The following is a 21,903-nucleotide window of genomic DNA, read 5'->3' as shown; positions in this document are numbered from 1 at the left end:
TTTTAGTCATAAATCTCGTATTTTTAACAATTGCAGGAAACTAGGGAGTGCTTATTGCTCCTACAGAGCTATAATCTGTATTCAGTTAAGACCCGATAGCCTGGTTACTGATCTGGAAGGCTGCAGCCCTCAGGACCTTTCAGAATGCCTTTGCTTTGCTGAGATGATACAATATGAATACAGATGGGCTGTGGGCCAGTCAGCAGTGGTGGCGATTGCCAAGGCAAGAGGCTAGTCTAAAGCTATTCACTGTTAACAGCCTTTGTGCAAGAATAACCTAGGCTGGGGTTGAACCCTTACCAGAAGAGGGAGTTTCCTGACTTCCTCAGAGTCCTCGGAGCATTCCAGGCCTTTATAAGGCGCTTCTGCGTGTATCAGTAATGTGGATATGATCACTGCAAAATGCAAAAGATGATTTATTAGACAAAAGTATGTGTAGGTATTTTCAGCACTGCCTGTTTCCCATATATTCTCTTAGAGGAAAAGTATGGCCTCACAGAATAGAGGTAGTGGACCTCATGGAAAATAATTGATTACCACTGAGGCAAGGCTGCCATCTGGGCTTTTATGACCGAACACCTCTAAGTCTGAACCTCCCCTAAATGCAGCAACAGTTGCTGCAATTGTAATCTTAAAATCATTAATGGCTTCAAGTCATCATATGAGTCCAGAGCTCAGGGTCGAATTGGTGTGAGGCCCAGGTTGAATATTTCTGAGAATAACTCTTTAAAAGCCTCTCCAAAAGTCGGGTGATATCTTTTTCGATAGGGCTGAAGTTAAGGGTTTTTAGATCTGTAGAGAAATGAACAGGTCAGTGGCGTGGTGAAGAACCATCGCTTTGCTGCACAAACACGGGCCAGTTAAGGTAATTAAATCTCCCCAGCACGTCTGAGCAGCAGTAGTTGGGAGTGAGGGAAAAAAAGGAGGAGGCTTGTGCAGGAAGCAGTAATGGGAAGTGGAGCCCTTCCAGCCCAGGTGAGATCCCCAGCATGACTGCTTCGCTGCTAATTGGCACCTGCACCGGTAGTCTCAGCGTAGAGGTCAAGGACTGAAGGGAACCTGCAGGTTGAACTACCCACCTCTAGGTCAGGCATGGGGCAAGCTGGTAAAGGTCAGGGAATGTTTAAGCCTCAGGCTGCCTGTATTATGCCTCTTACACTAAAGGGAGAGTGTTGGCTTTGCATGTTTTGTGAGTGCCAAATATTTGCTTTCGCATGCTCGCTCACATTTGGGATAACAGGCTAGAAACAGTCATTGTTCCAATAACGTTCAGTTCTGTGTAATAGAATACTATTGCAGGGTATGCTATATAATAGCTAATTTTATTGCATCTCAGCAAGTAGTACAAACTCTAAATTTTGCTTGAAAATGAAGTGTAAAGCTAAAGTAGTGCATCAATATTATTATCAAAACAAGAAAAGGAAAGAAGCAGTGGCGTAATCAGCCTTTCTATGTACTCTGACCATCAGCTGCTCTATGATAGTTACATAGTTTGTATTCAGAAACAATTGACAAAATCAGATTAGTGGAAGGTCACAACACATAATGAACCAAATGAGTCCCTGATGGGTAACTGCTGCTGGTGAGGATGAATATAGTCTGCATATTTAATGCACTTGGTTCAAAAGTTAGCTAGCAGACCATCTTCCAGTTCATGCCATTGGCCACTAGGATCCCCACTTCAGAGTAGCTTTTCAGAGAAGGAAATGTGTGAGTGTGAGCATATGTCCTGCAGAACTTAAGGTTGCTTTGGAAGTTTTGTATACAAGTACAAGCTAGTCTATGTTGCAATAAATGAGTAGGATTATTTATTTTCTAAGTCACTACTGTGATTTTTTAAAATTTCTGATTCACAAAGACAAGCGGCTTCATTAACAGTTGGCCTGCTTATTGATACTCTTATGGTAATCAGAAAATGCCAGGAAACTGTGCAATGCTCAGTGCTTAACAGTGTTAGATGTCTGCATTTTTATGCACTGTTCACTGATGAATAGGCAGGAGGTGCAAAGGTGGTGGATGGAGAAGTAGGGAAGGCAGCAGAAAAAAAATCATAGGAGGTAGCTATATGCTTTGCTGTTAGGACAACAGTCTTGGGTCTCTTTCCAGCATTCAGCTTGAAGCGTTTGATAGGCGTTGAATAGTGATTGCCTGATGTATAAACTACTGAAGGTAGTTCTCTTTTACACAGTGTTTACCTTCAGGGAAATCCAAGGGTCACGGTACGCAAGACTGTTGTGTGTATGTTTTTGCATAGAAATTCAGGCTTCTATCTGACCAAATGCGTGAGAACATGACTACTGCAGCTATCCATGCACCCAATTTTTAAAAAGTGCCTTGATCCTTTTCCATGGGTGTTGGAAAGTGGAAGTCGATCCCACTTGCTGTTTCAAAAGTTAAAGTCAATGGTTGCCAGCAGACACAGCGTAGTAAACATTTCTTAAAAAACAGAAATAATCTGGCAGCTCGCTTCTCTGACAGACCTGACGGGAGATTCTTGCTCTCCAGTGGTGACTGTTGTGCATCCTATGCTTCTTAAATAGGAGGAGCTAGTAAGGTTTATTAGTTCAGCTCTGCAATTCCAGGGAATTATCTGGACTTGTGTTATATAAATTCTTTTCTTCCTTGCATGGACAAGGCAATCGTGTAGTAGTTGTTGATAGCTGTTGCACAGCTTACAGGGGCATCGCCACATTAGTGTTATTTGAGACAGAATCATAGAACAGGATATCTTTAAAACAAACACACCCTATAAAGTTAATTTGTCTTCTTCAAAAGCAGTAGTGTTTCCTTGCCTTGCCAGTGGAGGGGTCTCTAACAACATGGTTTTGAGCAACCTGCAGTGATCACTGAAGTACAGTGAATGGCGTGTACACAAACCTAGCGTCAATTCTCGCTGTCCCCATGTTGAACTAAGAAAAATGAACTTGGAACCTCCAAGTGAGTTTTGTGTGTCTAATTTGTTAAGTTTTGTATGGTTTTTGATGTGGACACAGTTGTGCAGGTTACATCCAAGTCATATTTGTCTAGCTGAAATTTCAGACTAGTTAAATCTTACTCTTAACTCAGAATAGTGTTTTTCTTTTGTTGAATGGTAGTAGACATCTATGCAACTTTGTGGGTTGAATTCCCAGTGGAGGAGAAGTCAGAGCCACAGAGTGAACGTATTCTAAATGCGACTTGTTATGTGCATCGGTGCTGGAACAGAAGCAGTCACAGATAGCAGATTGGTGACCCCTTCTACAGAACACCACTGCCAGGGAGTAAGTTCTTGTGAAAGGACTGATATCCATCAAAGAGCAAAGCAGAGAGCAAACTTTCCTGCCTTTAACACGACAGAACTTTATCTAACAAAAATATAATCAGCACTTGTACTGTCAACATGTCTTCCAGAGAGGGAACATTTGCTCACACACTGGGAAAAATGCTTTGAAGAAGGGGCAATGGTGCCACCTGGTGAGGGCTGACACCGAGAGTGCTTCTCAGGGACAAGAGAGGTCCAAACCAGCACATTAGAGGTAAATGCAGTTTGAAGTGTTACTGTGCCTTGTGCAAATAAAGAAGCCTGTAGTTTTGTGTGATAGTTGAGTCAATACATGACAAGAACGTTGGTTATTGGCATGCTGGTTGTGCAAAAAGACCTTTAAGTCTGTACTATTTTTTTAAGAGTAGGGTGGCACAATGGTGCACACTTGCACTATACCTTTTACACTTACCACTTAAGGAAGGTGGAACTAATTTATTGCTGTTTACACACCCTTAGTGGTTTTCCAACCTTCCCAGCAGCACATAATCATAACAGTGTGAGAACGCTGTGGTGCTGCACACAATCGCTCACTTGTTAGGAGCTGACATAAAGAGATGCTCAGTCAAAGCAACAGTCAAAACTATCAGCAAAAGGAGATAAAAGCAAGATGGCAACTCGAACCAGATGGAGTCATGCTTCTTTTGTGTATATAAGATTTCTTGTGCTGATTGTAGCTTTACCCTGCCATATGTAGGTCACTTGGCTGGCAAACTATTAATGTCTCCTAGATCTGCTATAGTTCGTGCAATGATAAATTACTCTCTTTCCTGGGAAATGTGTGTTAAGGTTAGCCGTGCATTTACCTTCCTGACAGGCTCAATGTGGGCAGAGGAAAACAATTAACCCATTTAAGGGCAAATATTCTGAGGAAGAAATTGCACATAGGAAGACCCAAGCAACGCTTCCCTTGCATAAAGACATAATGGTTCAATTATGTCCAAACAGATCAGTTTAGAATGATGAATGGAAAAGCTTTTATGATAGTGGCTTTTCAAATGATTTGAATAATTTGTTTATAGCCCAGCCAAAGCAAGTTAAAGTCAGTGAGAAAATTTCATGGTTGATGGGGGGGGGGGGGGGGGGTTGTATCAAAAAAACTAAGCTGAGTTCACCATGTTCAACTGAAGTCAGCACTGCAGTTAGGAGGGGGGAGATGAACTCAGCACAGAGCTTAGCAGAAATGAAGTTAAGTCTTTCTGAGGAATGGGAACTTACTGCCTACCTTTCAGTTATGCAGACAAAATAAGGCCAGTTGAGGGAATACGGTGATGAGGCTATAGAATAAGAATCAAATAAAATGACCCAAGTGTAAAAGGTTTTGAAGGAGGGCAGATTTCATCTCCTTTCTTATTGGTGGTTTGCCATGTTTGGCGCTGGCACAGAATGCTGAACTGAATTGGAGCTTTTATTAGCAGCTTGAGACAGAGACGTTTTGAATTCCTTTTGATTTATGTTATGCAGCGCTTTTATTTTATGGGCTTGACAAAGAGCAGAAAGACCTTTCTGCTGGACTTTGTATGTGCGGTATCTTTGTACATCTTTGCCAGCCGAAGTGGAACTCACTTGCTTTGACATTGGCTGAGCAGCCACTCAGTGTTGAGTACGTACTTAATCTTCACTCTGACACATCCTCTGGTTATTAAAAGATGCCAGCATTTACCCAGATTTCTTGTCATTGATGTATGCTGGGGACTCAGATATCTGTCTGGGCATTTTTCAGAAAGCAAGGAAGGTCCTTGGGAGCTCAGAGTCTACACTTCAGATAGGCTGTGATTCTGTCACGAAGAACAAGAAGAGAAATGAACTGAGCAGAGAGTTACAGCAACGCGTTCGCAGAGCTACGATTCCTGTTCTGAGGTTAGGGAGACGATGGGAGCATCTGAGCTAGTGAGATGCCGGGGGTGTGGGAGAGCATTTCCACTGTGCAGGTGAATCCAATTTTTCCAAAGCTGAAAGGTAGCAGTGATTGAAGGACTGAGAGAGGGAGTAAATGAGGGCAGGGGTCCTAATGGAATCTCCTGCCTTGTGTTGGTCAATATAGAAATGAACAGATCCCAGACCTGCATAACTTCCTCCTCCTGCTGATGCTTCTTTTACAGCTGACCACCGGAGCAGCTTACTTGTGAAGGCTTTTAGGATGGTATCAAGGCTGGCAAATAAACAGTAGGATCACTGGTTGAAAGAAAAGAGAAAAGAGGAGGAATAACAATAAAAATTAAGAATGCATGAAAAAGAGAAAACATCTAGAAGGGAAGGAAAGAAAAAGATGGAGGATGCTGTGATATCTATGTGATTAACAGAGAGTGAACAGGAAAACTTGAGAATCAGTGTTTCTCCTTGATGGTACAGGAAAGGAGAACGACCTATTCCTAAGAGAGAAAATCTATCCAAACTGGAGCTGTGCAAGTTAGTGGGTCAAAATCTCCCCCAGTAAAACGTAGATTAAGATAGACCAAATAATTCTGTGACTTCTTGCTGAATTGTTTGTGTGGTCCTTCTGAAAACAAAGCATTTCAATTTTTTAAAGTAATAGTAATAAAAAAAATGTAAGTGCCCCAATCATCAGTCATGTTTTCTTTCATCAAATTGAAAATTTTAATGTCTGAAGTCACCAAAAAACATTATCTTACTGGATTTAAAAAAAAAAAAAAAAAAGGAAAGACTTTAAGGACTTAGTGTACATCTAATTTCTTTAATAATTGTTTTCCAGATCAGTGATGAAATAAAAAGTCAGCTGCTCACATATATGTATTCCAACCACTTTCCATTATTTAGTAATGTTGTAACAAACACGATCCTGGGATTTCTGAACTTGCTGTAGCACATTGGATCACTGATCCATCTAGAGCGACATTCTCTCTCTAGTTTTGCCCAGTTCCTGATATTTTAATAGAAGACAAACAAAGCGGGGGAAAAAAAAATAATAATCAGTTACTGTTCTCCTCTCCTAGGTTGAGGTACTGAGTTGGGTAAGGGAGTCTGTCAGTACGCCCTGAACCAGAATGCTGGTTTCCTGATCGTCATCTCCCATGACTGTGCAGGGATCTGTTGGTCGTGACATTGTTCAACACTTGTTTCAAACTCACCTGAAGTGTTTGAATGAATGGCATCGTGATGGCAGCGAGTGTCATTGTATCCATCATCTGGCTAAATAATGAAGTGCCCAGATGCTCAGCAAACAGACTAGTGGGTAATATATGACAGCAGGTCTGAGCCTTGCTATTGATTTGTGAAAGTGACAGGACATCCCAAGCAGAATTCTTAGCCAGTTAATTTAGTAAGGGTGAAAATGGACATGTAAGATGGTTGTTCTCACACTGCTTAGCTGTAGGCATCTGAGTTACAAACCTAGTCTCCCATTGATTCCTATATAGTCAGCAGAAACTGAGAGTTCCTCCACTATTTTGTCCAGCAAGGACACAGAACAAGAGCCTAACCTAACTCAGATTCATGATTCTAACATGGTTGAGGTTATTCTTTGTGTAATGTGGATGAGCATGAGCCTATTGGTGGTAAATGAGATACGTGTATTTACTGTAGCATAGAGCATAGTGGTCGTCTGTAAATGTACTCACAACAAAGCTGTATGAGAATGTGGATGGAAATTTGTTAGAAAGGGTTCTAAAATAGAAGCTTTATAGGACAGTAGGACAGTCTTGTCCTGTGGTTGGTATTCCAAGTGCTAGAAACTACTTTCTAGTAGAGAAGTGTAAACCACTACATGTGTATAGCACCAAAGAAATGTCCTCAAAGATAAAATTCCTATGTAGTGGAGTTTTACAAGTGCTGATCTTTTGAAGGAACCTATTTTGGCACTCCCTCTTGGCTTCTTTCCCAGGTTTTGGAGAGACTCCAGGTTTGGCAGGAACCTGGCTTTTCTGGCAGAAGTGAAATACATTTTCCAGTCATCCTTCCGTGAGATGCGTGGCAACAGAAGGTGGTGAACTGGTGGTGGCCTTTGAAGGTGAGGCTGATATGGGAATGCCTCTGGATTTAAGACTTCAATGGCAGCTGACTTAGCTCACCAAAAACTTTATTCAGTCTTTTAGTATTTGAATTTTAAAATGGTTTTGAAGCATGCACAGGTTAAGAATGCAGTTTCACATGATTAATCTAAAAATACTGAAAGAGTCTTTTAAAACAGAATAAGTTTGACTTCTTCGATTTCAGCATGTGTTCCACCAGATGAAGGAATTTTGTAGAAGCTAAAGAAACCAAAATAACTTTCAGAAGCATTTATAGTGCATTTATATACTTCTGCTGCTTGCCCATCAAAGGAGATTATCTTAATCAGCAGAGGATAAATGGAACCTGACTTGCAATTTGTGAAAAAAAACACGGTACATTAAGAAGTAAAGTTACTAAATCAAAAAGGAGGGTATGAATATCAATGGGAACAATGTACTCCTTAGATTAAAGCCATTGCTGGTGGATATTTAAGTCTAGACCAGAGGCACATTCAGAGGCACATTTTCTCCAGCTGTGAGTAGGATTTTCACCATGCTTCATACCCTCCCTACCCCACTCATATGAATGCACCTACTGAATACAGCATACAATTGGTTTCTTGTTTTCTGGGACAACCTGATAGGCACTGTGCAGCACAGTTGCACAAGGTGCAAATAATATCCACAGTAGAGAGCTGCCAGATGCAGGTGTCTGCAGCCGAAAGATTTCTTCAGCCTGCAGCTGAGGAGTAATCCTGAAAAAAGCAGCCCCAAGGGAGAGTCAGGTGAAATTGGTTGTCTCAATGGACTGTATTTGATACCCTGACTGTACATTAACCATGTCTGATTCAAAACAGGAAATAGATCTATGGATATTCCAGCATGGTATTTACTCCATTCTTATTGCTTACTTATTAAGAATCAATGTTACATACTGCAAGATAAACTGATTTACCAGTATGACATTTGCCAGGAAAGCCATGTCATTGAAGAAGACAAACAGGAAGCCTGTGTTTCATCTACTCCTTGTCTGAGGACCCAGGACCATTACTACGCTTAGGTGGGAGTTTTGCTTTCACAGAAGTTGGGGAAGGACATTTAGTATTGTTTCAGCAGAATACCTGGCCTGAAAAGGTGGTGAACCGTGACTGAACAAAAGACTAGCTTCCCCGAAATTTCCAAGAAGTTTGATCTCTTTTTTGAAGTACTGACACCCTCAGAGTTAGGAGGTTAACCTCACAGGGAGGCATTCAGATAAAATCCAAGTTGTTTTTTACTTCCAAGCCCCGCTGATTGGAAAACTGAGATTATTCAGTATTAACAGAGGGTCCTTGATGCCTCTAAAAGCCTAGTTACTTCTAAAAATAATATTTATGTATCTAGTATGCAAAAATTTAAGTGTTTAAAGTCAGGTATTTAGATTTTAACATTTTGGTTTAAGACAGCTTGCTTTATTTTCCTTAACTTCTCCTACTCACTCAGTTTTATATTTGAGAATGAACATTGTTCTAAGGTTGCGCCATACAGGAGAGCTTCTGTGCATATAAAACCAGACCTGATGATGTACTGTATGAATCTGAAGGCAAGCTGCAATTATATAGTAAAAGGTCGTGGAAATTTTCCCAGAATATTTTACATAAACAAGTTATTTGTCCATTCAATAAACCTGGAGTACTTCAAAGCAACTGTTTGTGTTATGGGCGAAACAGAAAATTTTGGTTGGCAGAATGCCAACCTCATACCTCGAGAGTTGTCAAGCACATACATAAACATTAGGAAGCTAATATGTTTGTACTGAAGGGACAGCTCCAGCCAAAAGCATATTTTTGGGTGGAACATCCTGATGTGTTCGTGCATATGGCCTATTGGTGGAAACAAAATGACCGGTGTTGGCTGGCTAGTTTGGTTTGGGAGGCCTGGCACAAGCAGCATTCGTGCACAGCTTGCACTTAAATTTATTGCAGGTAGAAGGCTTTGTGCTTCTTACTTTCGTTCTGCTTTTAGAGCTATAGGGAGAAGTCTGGGGTCATAGTATCTGAGATTGTTATTTGTTAGGTTCATAGGAGGAAGATACAGTTTCTAACTGAGAGCAGAACTGGTGTCTCTTGTGTTACACTGCAGGAACATGGGCCTCTCATTAGTCTGTGGGGAAAAAAAAAAAAACTAGCAAAAATGTGAAGCTGGGTAGATACTATAAAGCTGTATTCATGGATATTTATTTAAATGCACTCAGTTCAACTGTGCTCAGATTTTACTTTTTATTTTTGATTGTGCCTTCAAGCATACGTGTGGTTGTTTATCCCAGTTCCTTGGCAAGCTGCATATAGAGAGAGAGTTAAGAAAAAGAGGCTGGAGACTTTTTTACAGCTTGCAATAACTGACCATATAACTCACTGGCAGTTTCACAAAGAGCCAAATAGACAAAATCAATTAAAAAGCAATAGTTTTTCAAACCCTGCCAGGCTGTAATATATTTATGAATAAAGCTATGTATTACCAACAACTTCATAAATACCAAAGTCTGCCTGCATGAAATTACAAACAAATGTTTTAGTCATGCCATCCATAGCTTATTACAGATAATGAAAAGCTTATCTAATTGTGAGATTTACTCTATGTTCTTTGCTTGTGTGTGTAAGAGAGTGAGGAGGTTTACTGTAGCGGACCATATTTTCCAGCAAAAAATAAACCCTCTGAAGGAGAGCAGGCTGATTGTAGGGAAGCCTTTCCCAGCTGTAGAACTGTTTCTGTGGAGCTATTTAGCAGAGGTTTTTCCAAGAACCCCTCTCTGAGGAGGTAGGTTCTTCTTTATAGAGAAATATCTATGAGAAGCAAACTACACTGAAATTTTGGATTGTGCTCAGCTTATTTTGGCAGGTCCCCAAAGTATGCAGAAATTTGTCCTCTGAATTTTAATAAGCCGTTTTTTTCTTCACTGATTGTGAAGAGTGATCCCAGAAAGACCAGCTTCTACTCATACTTGAGTATCTAAACTGGGTACCTAATTTGAACCAGTTGTGGATGCTGTTAAATGGTGGGGAAACCTAAGAAATGCAGAACTCTGGTCTCATCACTTTTACTGGCTCCGCTTGAAAATCTCAAATTTATTATCAGTGCAGTATCCATTACTTGCCTTTTGTCTTCTAGAGGATTTGAGGTGCTTGAGATGAATTGTGTTGTTCCTGCCATGTCAGGATGACTAATGAATCATGCCTAACTTCAGCTTTAACAGAAGCAGCTTTTAGGTACTGTAGCTGCTTCTTGAGGTAGGCTGAAGGAAGAAGAAAAAAAAAATTGATTTCTGACCAAGTGATAAATACATCATAATGCCTCAGTAATATTCATTACAGTGTAGCTTATATACAAACATTTTCAAACTCTTTTTCATCTGGGTCCTAAGTACTTCACCTAAGCAGTAGAAGGATGCTATAGGGGAGGTTCTGCTGAGCTTGTCACCAGTGTTACCGTTATTGATAGCTCACATTGTGACCAAATAAGAGCATCTGTGCATAGACTAGGCCGTGGAGAAGTTGAGTTCCTTATCAAAAACCTTGTTGAGAACAGTCTGTTGAAATAGTATAGTTTTCAGCCTTACCTTGTGTTTCCCAGATCTGTTTGTACAGCTGGAGCCATGCAACCATGCATTAAAACGGCAAAACTACAGCAAACCAAAACAACCTACCAAGACTTCTGAGAAGTGACGTGTTTCTCAGCTGTTACAAAGTGAGCTAAGCTGACCTCTCACTAGTCCTTTTTCTCTTCCCACTGCAGGAGATACTTCACGGGCCTGAAGGGTAGACTGAACCTCCAGCTGCCAGAAATTAGAACAGCTGGTAAAATTTATTAGGTTATTTTGAGGGCCAGCACATTGCCTGCCGACCCAGGGGAGCAGGAGAGTGGTGTAGAGGTCAGCCCAAGTTAGCGTCTGACTTTTGTGTTGCTATGGTCTGTCTTAGGTCTAGCTTATTTCAGCAATGGAAGAAAACAATCTAGATCCTGTTCAATAGCAATAATTACAGGGTAGTGAACTAGTAATCTCTTGACATACCTTCTAGCTCTGTATTCTAGAGGACAATCTGCCAGTGACTACTTTTTTTTCCATATGTGGGCCAGAACTTTCAAATTGGATATTTTTAACTTTGCATTCATGATGCTCCCCTGTGTTGAAATGGAAGGGCACAAGTTGAATTGGATCAGCAAATAAAGCTCCACTAATTTGGGTTTCTCATAATCCAAATCCCTACAAACACCTAAAGGAAAGATAAATCAAACTTTAATTTATTAAAAAGAACAGAGGAAGAAAGAAAAGATAATAAGGCAATGTGAGGCTATTTCTCTGTTTGTTAACCCCAAGGGCAAACTTGTTGGCTGCTGCCTCACAGTGGACTGGGTCAATCAAAGAATTACATCCAAGGGAATCTGAACATCATTCTTTCCACTTTTTTACATTCTGTTATGATGCCAGGTTTTTGAAAGGATATGAAGAAAAAGTTGGCAATGGGAGGCAGGAGGAGAAAGAGCAAGATCATAATTCAAGCTTTCAGCCTGGCTGTTTTTCCTGTAGTGGTTGTGCAATGCCAAAAATGCTTGCGTGCAGACTTCACGTGTAGTTCTGATCATTCTCACCTCTGATAAATTTCAGGCCTAGAGATGGAGATGGTACAACAGCCATGCTGTCAAGAATGCTGGCATTCTCCCCAGCTCTGTGCACAGGATCCACCTGGCAGGTGCTTATTGATTGAACCATCTGGTTCTGCATTATAACTGCAAGAATGCAAAACTTGCATGAAACGGGATAGGCATCATCTGTGCAAGGCACTCACTGGATTCAAAGTCACTGCATTAACATTGACAATGGCGTGGCAAAAATGACTGATTTGTTATGCCTCACTGCATCCAAACGATTGTCTTTAGTGAAACGTAGTCAGAAAGAAAATGCATGTCTGATTAGAAAATAAACCACAGTCGTTAGACGTTAGGGAGAGAAAAGCTCTACCCCATCAGTGATAAACAAACCCTGTATTGATCTGGAATTGCTGGTGCATATCATCCTTTCCCTTATGTGACAGGATATTAGAGAAGAGATGTAAGTAGTTTTACAGTTGCGTAGCTTACCTAATAAGGAGGTCAAAAAAAAAGTCTGGATTCGTTCAGTTTGTTTTTCTCTGTGCTTGTTGAGGCATGTTGGCATCCAGGCAAGTTCAAAGATTGCTGTGACACCAGCAGTGTTTGTCTCCAAACAGGGGGCTCTGTACCATCTCTGTTCTTTGCCCAGCAACATGCGTAACGCCTCATGTTTTGTTAGATAAAATTAACATTAATATCTTTTCAGACTTCAAAAGTTGGAGGAACTATGAAATAGCCAGTTCTGGCTCTTTGTGCCTCATTCTGCAAAAATTTCCCAGTAAGACTTCTTCCTTTTTGAGCAGCGTGTAATGCCTTAGCATCATGCAGCTTTCCCAGGCTGTGCAAGGTGCAGTGGCTGATGAAGAGTGTGAGGCTTTGAAGCCTCATGGCCCCTCCTCAAGTGGTGCAGCACTCCTTTCATTGTATCAGTGTTTTCAGGAATCAAAAGCACAGCAGAAGCTGGGCAGAAATACTTTGCAGTGAAAACAGTGGATTCCTCAGCGATTATTTGTAGGGCTCTAGCACAGAAATATAATGCATGTTGCAAACTTTTTTAGGGATTTTTTTTATCTGTTGCATATCATACAGCTAATATTATCTAGTAACATGGTCTCAATTAAGTTACCTGGAAATATTTGTTTCTCTGTTCCTGAAGAAGACCTCCGGAAGTTGTCTTAAGGCTGCAATTCAAAGTTCTCCATACATGTAAGGAAAATCCAATGTGGATGGAGATACGCGAGTTTATTCTTGATCTGTGTAGTCTCAGTACAGTCCCTGGGCTCTGCTGCTTGTTCCCTAAATTGCAGACGTCACGAGGAATGAATATCGGTTGTGTCATGCCTAAAGACTCTTTCATAACACAGAAACTTGAAGGTGCAGAATTCAGGTCTCAATAGAATCAATGTCTTTGGAAATAGTCTCCATGTACCTTTGTGTGTGTGTGTGTGTATGTTCCTAAGGTTCAAAGGGAGATGTGTGTGGTACTCATCCCATCCTATATCACCAGCAGGGTTATGTCTGGAAAACCCCTGATCAGGGCTGCCATCTGAGTGACAGAGCTAACATTAGCTGGGTGCAGAAGAGCACTGGTTTTGCAGAGCAGAGGGCTTAGTCATGGCTCTCAAGTTGTAGCATGAGCAGCTCAGCCTCCTGTTCTCAGTCTCTCTATCCAGTTTCTGAGGACAGAAGAATCTCAGCCCAATGGACAGACACAAGCTTCTGGTACCATGCGTTGTACAAGGGAATGGAGCTGGAACTTGGTAGGAGAGGCAAGGAGAAAATCAAATTTTGCTGGTAAGGGGGACAGGAAAGACAAAACAGAGCAGCAGCAGGTGTGGGGGGTGGGATAGTTGCAGGCTGTGGTTTTCTGCCCACATCTGGTTTTCCTCTCTTCTTTGTCATGGTATTTGTTACGCCGATGCATGCCATTACAGAGTGAGCTCTGAACCTAGTGTGTCCGCACAGGCCTTAATTCCCTCAGGCAGGCTTGTGCTACAGTGATTCTTTAATCACTGTGGTTATCCCAGCAGGGTCCATATCCAAAATGAAAGTAATTTAAAAGTAGCTTGTGAATACTGAAAAAATAGTTGAATTTTTTTTATTTTAATAACAGCATAATACCAATTGTTTACACCTATTGGACCGATTATGTTGTAAATGTTACTTGTCCTAGTAAAACCATAGTAAAAATCTATTAAAACCCTAGTAAACCTACAAAATGATTTTATTATACCAAGTTTAATTCTCTGGGTACAGACTCTCTCACCAAAATTCACCTCTTCATCTACACGTCTGATTTTGTATCCGGTATTATTCTCTCTCATGGGAGAAAATTATAAGCAAGATTCACTAGGAAGTTACAGGCGGATTACATTTTTAATTATTAGTATCTTATTTATTACTTGCTGAACACTGATGAGGCATTTGGCATTGCACTGATGCATTTGAGGGAGCTTTGTTCTGCATCTGGCTGTTGAAAGTGAGTCACGTGCCTGTGTGGGGGGGGGGATATGAAGAAGCAAAAGATCCTAAACTGAAAAGGGAGCAAGTATCTTTATCCTGTGTATTTCTAGATGAAAGTAGTTGAGGAATACTAGAAACTTAACTCTTCTAATTCAGTAGTGTAGTATCTGTAATATGTGAAAATAAGCTTCTGATCCAGGCTTTTGCTGCAATATTAAATTTCTCCTTTTGCAAGTAAGTGATAGTCACTGAGCAGGCCTTTTGGTATCTGTCAAAATGTACATTTAGTTGACTAATATGAAGAGGTGGGAGGCTATATGCCTTTTATCTACCCTCGAGCAGACATGTTTAAGACTGTTTAACTTTCACTGATGTTGCCAGCAATATCTGTTAAAGATTATATTTTCTCAGTTTCAAAATCTATTCAGATGAGACAACAGGTAGAGTTACAGTCAATGTTTTGAAGTTAATCTGTCTTTTTTTTTTTTTTTTTTTTTTTGCTAAGGGTAGCGTCTCTTTTTTTGCTGGAGAGGAAGCCTGCCCAAAGTGACATCATCTGAAGTTAGGTTCAGAGAAAGAGGAGGTGGTGGGAAGTATCCTTGGAAAGAGAGAGAGATCTTAACATTCTCCAGCCTCCCTTCTTAGCCCAGCATCAGATTAGAGTATCAGCTATACACAGAACATGGGCTTTTGGGGGGACAGCATCATTTGAACAGGTGAAGCAGGGATCTTGCTAAGTTACAGACTCGTATGAAGGCGGGCAGCAAACTGCAGTGCTTTTACAGACCCGTGGTCTGTGCATCTCCTCTCGGCATCACTAGAAAATTTGATTCATATTGCTCAGGATAAATGAGGAGTGTAATTAAGAAATAAAGAGTTGGGGCTATCAGGCTGTCAAATAAATAAATAAAAAAGGAGAAGAACAGAAGGGAATAGTATTGAACTAAAAAGAAACTTTTGCTGGCATTTCCTACTTTTTGAGTACAGTCTTAACCTGGTGTGTGTGCGTTATACCCATGAAATACACGTGAACAATGTTAAGGAGGGGAGTTTTGTTTCAGCTGGTGATTATTTTGTTACAGCCAGCCTTTGTAATTTGTATCCTTTTGAGTTAAGATTATCCAGAGGCTTTGCTTACTCATTAAAATTTGAATCAAACACACTGAAACCTAACAGCAGGTAATGTTAATGAGGTTCATGCCTGAACGTTATGTTTTATAGTCTTTTGAAGCCTTATTAAAGTTTGTTGTGACTTCTACACTTGATACATTCTTGAAAGGCAGCTGGATGCCCAGCAGTATTGACCAGAATTCCATATCACAGTTGTTGATAGCACTAGCAAACACGATATTTAAAGAAAAGGGAATTAATGAGAAACCGGAACTGCATTCTCAAGTGCTGTCAGCTTGTTCTCCAGAAAAAATATTGATTCAGATTGCTAGAACACCTACCTGTTTGACCTTTTTCACTTACATTCACAGAAAGATTTACACAATCTTGAGAATACAGAATACACACTTCAGAATGTATATAAGAAAACTTGTCTGTGTGTTTCTGAAGACACAATTCTTATTTTCAAACTGTTGGTGAACGTGGTGGTGTTTCATGTAGTGGGCTATATGAAGCTGTACCAGAAAAGTTAAGAGTACAAGTCATGGCACCAATGCCCACATACTATCTACAGTTATGTCGGTGGGCTCTGGCTTTCTGACATGTGTTGTAGCTGCACTTGTCTAGTCACACCACTGGAACTCCAGTAGATAACCACAGAGGCCGGTCAGCCCGTGAGAGCAGCGAGTGCTGTAGAGCTCAGAACGATTCAAGCAAGTTGTTAGCAAATTGGAGCTGTATGAACTCTTCCAGTGAACCATCTTCCTGACAAAATTACCCCTTTTTCTGCTTTTGAAAGCAGATCATGAATTTGTGACTCATTCCTGTGTAGTTTACTTCAAAGGATTTTATCTTTCGGTTACAGAGTTTGTCTACACAATTTGTAATCGGTCATCTAAGATGCAAATTAGTCTGTTTGAGCTTTGAAGTTTATTAAACAGCTTTTGCTGTTTTCAGAGTATTTGTAAACATTCATAACTGTTGCGTGATCTTATACATGAATAATAAAATCTTTTCCGTATGCAGCTTTTATTCTTTAAAGCAACAATGTTGACAAATGCATTTTCGTTTCATTTTCCCAAAGCTAGACTGAACTGCATTTACATGAAAGGTTCATTTATTATTTACAAGGATTTTTGAAAAAAATTTGAAAAGGAAAACATAGGATTTGGTAGATAAGCTATTAAAAATATTTAGGTAGTTCATACGAGAAGGATTAAACTGTAGTGATAACATCACCTTGGAATTAGTGGTTTCATACAGCAGCTTCTGTCATGTAGAAAATTACTTTTTTTCTACTATAGTTTGCCTATTGAGCTTTATAAAGTCAGTTGCCTCTGTGGTCTGCATTACAACAGCTAAATGAGTAGTTTAAGGAGTTTTTAAAACATTTTTATTTCTATTACAAAGTTAGTAAACTAATGCGAATAAAGTATTCATGAAGAAGTCATTAAAGCTCTTAACTTCATATTAAACTCATACATTTCATCTCTGAAGAAAATGGTGGATGGTGGACTCTTAATCATTAGGACAACTTGTTATTAATCCTTTTATAAGCCATTTAGTTTTATCAGGGCCAGTTTTTAGTAATGTCAGATGAACATGCCATTCTTGAGAAAATTCCAAAACGCTGCCGACTGCTGCTTGCCTTGAAATGGTACAGAGTGCTAGCTCCCCCTTCTACGTTTAGATCCTCTGGCATAATTTTTATCACAGCGTATCACAGAAAAGAGATGTTACATTTAAGAGAAAGGGAATTTACCACCACTCAAAAGTTTTTTCTGCTTTAACTGTGAATCTTATATATTCTTGGCCCATTTGAGACAATATTGGCCTTGGTCTAAAAGCTCTTCTGTCATTTCTCGTCAGTACTGATACTCAGGCAGTTCCTCCCTCTTCTGAATATGCCAATTTCTGCCTTTCTGTGCCATAACGCTGTGGGATGGGGAATATGTGCTCTGTCATACTGATCCATAAGACCACAAAGCACTTCCATTATAGTGAGGCACAGTGCAGCCTTACTGAAGAGTTGTTGAAAATAGTCATAAACTAGAGGCAAGAACAGACATCACAAATTTGGTTTAGGAGGGATAGCATCCCCTTTTTTTCACACTCCTGGTTTACTGTGAAAGGAGGTACACGGAAAAAAGGGCCTCCTCCCCAGCCAAAGTTCTGGAGGCAGAATGGAATGCATATAAAATACTTCCAAGAATTAGCTTATCAGATTCAGTGTCCAATATTTGCAACTTTTTTTTTCCTTTGGCTTTTAAGGCAGATGAGGTAACTGAATTTTATATGGTGTTTCCTCATTGGTTTGTAAGGGGTTATTACAGCTGTTTATTGCATTTCAGAAGGCATGGACTTGTTCCTGTTCCACAGAGGACCATCTGCAAAGCATTCCAACCAGTAGGCCTCCGTGGATGGAATATTCCACATGCAGAAGCCTTCCGAAAATACATTTAGCTAATACTGAAGCAAAAGCAATGTGGTTTACTTGAAAAGGAAGACATATTATGAAGGAAATCAGGACAGAGTAAAATAGAGATATTTATAAGAGCAGAGAACACTGCCCCTATTAGATATTTCACCTGCAAAGCTAGACGCTGTGGGGAACGACAACAAGTATAAATACTGAAAAAAATAGGAGAATGAGTACACCTCTTTTCAGCTTCATTAGCTCAGTTCAGATCTGAATTTATTCCTAAGCTTTTAAAAGCTCTTCAGTATTGATCTTTTCTTATTGTGTAGTTTCTTGTGCTCTTTCTTCCATATCTTGTACTTTAGAGAACAGGCTGAGAAGCTGATGACCTAGATTCTGCTCTTGGGTTTGCCACAGACTACCTATGTCATTTGACTTATCGAGGTAAATAGTCTCCTTGTGCTGTAATATAGAAGTAAGATATCATTTTCTACGTACCCAAGATATTTCAAAGTAAATTCATTAGTGCTTGTAGTGTTCTCCATTTTGGTGAGTGCCACAGAAACTAATGACGTTTGCAATGGCAATAAATAATGGATGCTACATTTTTAAACCTTTGTGAAAGAAGTTTATGTATTTACATAGAAGAAAATCTCATTTGTATATGCAAATTTAAGTAATCTGTCCTCCTTGCCACAAGATGCTTGGAGGCAAAATTACTATAGGTTGAAAAAGGAATGGAGAAAATGTTGAAAGGAAAATCCACTGAAAGCTGTTAAATACCAAGACAGCAGCTCTCAGGAAGTCTAAAAACAGTAAACTGGTGTTTTGAGAAGGTTTCCCAGTAACCTTCAGTCAGCCTGTGCTGCTGAGCACAGCCAGAGGCATGGTGCTGGGATAGCTGAGCCTTTGTCTGACCTTTGCTGCCGTTCTTAGGTTCTTTTGGCTTTGTAAGCTTAGCATCAATAGTCTTCTTTTTGTGCCTGAGCACAGACTAGTTTTACTGCTTTGTCTTCAGCGTAGGCAGATACCCAAAGCAATAGATTCTCCTTAATATTCTAGTCTCTCACATTTGAAGCAGAGTATGACCAGACAGACATGTGTCAATCCAAAGGTCTTCATAAGGAGCTGCAATCAGACTTTACAAATGATGTGCCTTGCTTCTGGTGTGACAGAGTTTCATCTCAAAAGTCTCAATCACTGGCACTAGTCTTGAAGTAAAGTCTGTGGAATAATAATGCACCAACCCTGTGAGTCATTCCAGTGAGCAGGGACCCTTACAAAGAATTAAAAATGGGAAAGAATTCGTAGTATGAAAACATTGTCTCTAATGCACTCTCTCAATCTGTTCTGTTGTAGAAATTTGTGAAGAGTGCTGTACACAATAATGGAGCTAATAGAGTAGGAGGTGGAACACTAATTACGGTACAAAGCAGTACTTAAAAACCCGTGGCAATAGGTAACTACAATAAAGTACGCTGTAGACCTTTTCTAAGCTTCAGCATGAAGAGAGAGTTGGGCATAAATAAGAGCAGCAGATTCTGGCCCCTGAATTGTAAGTCTCGGTGTATCACAGTTTTCCTGCTAGTTGGGACAGACATTTATATACCTCTTTAAGGAAGATTTTCATTTTTCAAGCTTGCAGTGGGACAATGAAAACTGACTGACTTTACCCATAAACTTAATGGAGCCCTGGGGGCATGGAGGAGGGATAGCTGTAAGAGCTCTCGCTGCTTTCCATTTGAATGTTAAGTTATTTCTCGAATTTAACTGGACTCAAGTAAGAAATTGCTTCTTTGCTTTCATAATTACCAGAGAGACATAAATTCTGCAACATGTGCTTGGTCAGCTGTTGTGCTTTTCTCCTAAGCAGTGAATTTACAGCATGCACATGCTCTGAAGTGATTATTTTCTTATCATTTGTGGTATCTAAGCTTTTTTTCCTGATAAATCTAATTCATATGGTTTGACAGTTCAAACAATGTGTTTTCTGCGTCTCGGGAGGGAACGTATGGCTTACTTTTGGTTTAGTAACTTAAGAGATTAGGTTTTGCATAATGTAAATCTGAGGTGGGTGATATTTTGTCTGTAATGCTATGAATGCAATTAGTGAGATAAATACAGAGCTAAATTCATTTTCTCTGAAAAGAGGCAATCTGATTGCTATGCAAAAAGCACCTTTATTAGCAATACTGGTGCTTCATAATGTGGTTAGCAGTGCATAGACTGGCATTTTGATTTGCAGCTTTAAAGAATTCTGGGATGAATAAAACATGGAATTAATTGCCAAAGAAGAACCTTTGCCAAACTAGATGAGATCTACTGTGCTGAATAAAAGCTATAACCTATGACAGGCTCTGTTTCACTCCCAAAGGAAATGATGTCAATACCAGAAAAGGTTAAATAGCACTTCAAGTAATTTGCAGCTGCCAGAGTTCTTTCCCCTTTAGATGGAAGGTTGAGGGTAAACATGTATATGTGTGTCCTATCATCCTGCGGCAGCTACGATTAGAACGGAGCCATGAAGTGTCAGACTTCATGCTCTGGATCAATAAATTTGGATCAGTGTCTCAGTTGATTTTGAAGCAGGAAAAGCTGTTAAGTTGGCAGGGAGAACAGATGGATTTGGGTGCCTAGGAGAACAAACAGAAAATGCATATATAATTTTAGGAAAAAATATAACAGTGAATATTATTTCCGTTCTATCATTTTTAATGGAGCTATTAAATTTAGCTGAGGTTTGCTGTGGATCTGCCTAGAATTGATGCATCTAGTTGAATATAGACTGTTTAATAGCTCAGTTTTTAAACCCTGTAAAAGTGAAATCCAGGAAAGAAAAGATGTATAGAACAAAGTTGAAAAACAAACAACAACAAAACCCCGTGTTCAACTGCTTTTAAACAATAGACATCAAGTTTAAACAAAAAGCCATCAACCGGGAAACTGGTCAGTAGAGACATATGAGAATACTTAGCCTGTTTTCTGGACCAGTTGTACTTTTTACAAGAGGAAAAAAAAAAAAGTTGCATGAAGCTCTAACAGGCAAGTTTTGGTCTAAAAGCGATTTGTATGTGCAGAGACTAGCATTTGGTGGTTATGATGTTGCCATCCAAAAGCCCTCACAGGAGGCACCTTGTAAATAAACTGGGCTTCTGTAGGAGTGTACAGATTTTCTGTGCAGGTTTTTATCATTGTGGCAGCCCGTGAGACAACCAGCAGTGCGCATTCCTAACATTGCCCAAGTTGTGTTGGAAACCTAGGCAGTGCTTCAGAAAGGTGGGAAGGACCCTGAAGCTGCACACTGTTGTCCGCTGGTAGCTCTGCATTAGTGGTTATTTCTTGACAAATGCAACCATGCTGAGGAAGATCTATTAAACAATCTAACAAAATGCCAATCCCCTTGATTTTTCTGATGTTACATTTCTGTTGACTGGTGATGTATCTTTCAGGTTCGTTAGGGGAAGGAAAGAGAACAGAAAATTTTGTGGGTTCTCACAGACTTCATTGACTGCAGCCAGGTAGCTCCTATAACAAGCCCAAAGGAGATCCAGTGCCAGCCTCACACATTTGTTGGGTTTGTGAAGGATGGCAGCTGGACCAGCACAGCAGCAGACCCATCATGTGTTGATGGGACCTTTGCTATGAGGGGAATTACTAGTCAACCAAGAGCAGCAACATCTTCCCTTTTCTCCAGATTTGTGCACATTAGACACACTCACGCACTCCCACAAATCTAGGTTTGTAAAGTTTGATTTCCCAATATGGTCTTTAAAAGCCCATAAAGCCACTGTGTGTATGTGTCTAGTGTAACATGATATAGAGGAGGAGAAAGACAAGCAGAAAGATTGTTTTAAACTGCTTGCTTTAGTGAACAGTTCCAGAATAATACCACTGAGAAACACAACTGTTCTGGAGGCTGTGACAGAGGGAATCTTGCTGATATGGAGTATGAGAATATGAGCTCAGTTACAGCTTAATTCCTTTGTTCATAACCTGAATGATAACGGAGATGGGAGAAGGAGATCGGAAGAATT

At 40.0% G+C, this 21,903-nt stretch overlaps 1 long non-coding RNA gene across 5 annotated transcripts in view; it reads left to right on the top strand.

Annotated features, from left to right (window-relative positions):
- The window catches only part of LOC106041348 (uncharacterized), a 179,025-nt gene that overhangs the window by 77,539 nt on the left and 79,583 nt on the right, over positions 1-21,903 (top strand). The gene's annotated exons all lie outside the window — the stretch shown is intronic.

This window comes from Anser cygnoides, chromosome 16, assembly GCF_040182565.1.
Source record: "Anser cygnoides isolate HZ-2024a breed goose chromosome 16, Taihu_goose_T2T_genome, whole genome shotgun sequence".
Taxonomy (NCBI): domain Eukaryota; kingdom Metazoa; phylum Chordata; class Aves; order Anseriformes; family Anatidae; genus Anser; species Anser cygnoides.
Note: the sequence above shows the minus strand (reverse complement) of the source record. Positions and strands in the feature narration are given on the sequence as shown.